Genomic DNA, 2,018 nt, shown 5'->3' on the forward strand with positions numbered 1-2,018 from the left:
ACAAACCTATTTTGCTTCATTACTAGTTACAGAACCGCAGCAGTATATAATTAAGTATATTACTAATTCATTATAGGCAATAGAATACATAATGAATTAGAGTTAATATTATTTATATATTACTAATAATATTAACTTATAATTATTATAAGTACATACAAGTATGTACTTATACTAAAAACTACAGCTACACATTAGTTAGGGACCTATGATATTCTTTAGGGCTTTTATTACATTTGTGAGTTAGCATCTACCTACTTTGTTACAAGAATTTATAAATAAAACATTTGACTTGATTAATAAACTGTTTAATTATAACTTAAATACAAACCATTTTTATTAAAAAAACATTACAAAATTTACATGAAACCCTAAAGTAGCAATTAAATATTTTCTAATTGTTTTTTCTTGCATTTCACCTCAATTTGATGCAACTCTTTTTGCTGCTACATATATTTATTGTGCCTTTCTTCCATCTGCTGCATCACTTTTTGGTGCACCTCCTCTTTATGCAGTATGGATTTTTGGTGGGCCTCTCATTGGTGCAGCAAATGTTTTTGATGCTCTTCCTTAGCATAATTGAACAAATCATCCTCTCTTATTTGTCTTTGTTTCAAAAACTCAATTTTTTTTATCCGTGTGGATCATAATCCGCTTCCTTGTTTCCAAAGGGTTAAAAGATTTTTTCCTTTTGTTGTAGGACACAGCTATACAAGAATAAATATAAAAATGTGCCTACACCTTCATTAAATGTATATTCAATTTAACACGTCGGTGTCTAGACCCATCTGAGTTGAAAACGTCACAGAGATTTCCAAGCTGCATCTTTTTGTAGATTGCTGCAGTGATCAGTTGTTTGCAGGTTACGACTGTGTAATCCTTGAGAAGCATCACCAGTTTGGCAGTTTCTTTTTTGGCGAAGTTAGCAGTATGGTCCCTTTAACAAAATATAAATGTATTACTTTCTATTACGAAACACAAGATAAACCGGAATAAATAACACGAAAATATGTTTGTACTTACTTATTTGACCGTTGGCTGTTTGCGGACATCGTTATTTATATATTTAAGTATCGTAAAAAGTGTAAACCGTATTAAAACACAGAAAAACAACTTTATTTATATCGTGTTATTTAGATTAATTTGACACTTCAAACTCTTCAAAGCGCAAATAACGAATGAAGATGGCAAAAATGGATTTCATTCACTCAATATGTCTAGTGTTGTCATACAAAATAAATGTTCCCCACAAAAAACAACCACATTTTTTGGGATGTCATTGCTCATTGCACTGGCAACAAATTGACAAATTGTTAAGATTAACTATAGTTAAAAAAGGCATTGAAAAACGCATTTACGATTTTACCAATGGTTATTCATTTAACTATAGTTAATGTAACAAATGGTAAAACCATTTTTTACTACGGATCAAAAAACTGGCCCTTACTCATGGACTGGTGTAGCCAAATATTAGATAAGTTCAACGGCGGTGACTCAAATGCTGTATTTGACATCGTCACAGGTTATGAAAGCTGGATATATTGCTACAAATCCGAAACCAAAAGACAATCATCTCAGTGGCTGTTTCCTTTTGAGGATCGGCCAACTAAGGTAAAGAAAGGAAGAAGTCAAGGAAAAAAGATGATTGCCTCATTCTTTGGTCGGAAAGGTCATTTCACGACAGTTGTGCTAGAAGATGGAAGGACTGTTACTGCAGACTGGTATATCAATCGCTGTTTGCCTGTTTTCTTGGAAAAAATTCGACAGCAGCGCCCTCGAAGCAGGATGTGTAGAGACTAGAGAGGAACGGAGATTATTTCGAAAAACAATAAAAATATTGGCAACATTAAGCCGTATTTCATTTTCTAAACATATTCAGTGTATATCATTAATTTATTGCTAATATTGACAATTACGCTTGTTAAGTTTTTTTATACTCGTAATACACCGTCACAAATCGGCACAATCCCCGCTGTGCCAGGAGATATGTAATAATAGTTAAATAGAAATAAATATTA

General features: G+C 32.4%; 1 long non-coding RNA gene across 1 annotated transcript; it reads right to left on the bottom strand.

Moving 5' to 3' along the window:
- Positions 1 to 235: 235 nt before the first annotated feature.
- Positions 236 to 1,446, bottom strand: LOC125051245. Its single transcript, XR_007117259.1, has 2 exons — positions 1,024 to 1,446; positions 236 to 937 (listed from the first exon to the last, which is right to left on the bottom strand). It is a non-coding gene; the product is annotated as an uncharacterized LOC125051245 (long non-coding RNA).
- Positions 1,447 to 2,018: the final 572 nt, after the last annotated feature.

The sequence above is a fragment of the Pieris napi genome, chromosome 7, assembly GCF_905475465.1.
Source record: "Pieris napi chromosome 7, ilPieNapi1.2, whole genome shotgun sequence".
NCBI lineage: Eukaryota > Metazoa > Arthropoda > Insecta > Lepidoptera > Pieridae > Pieris > Pieris napi.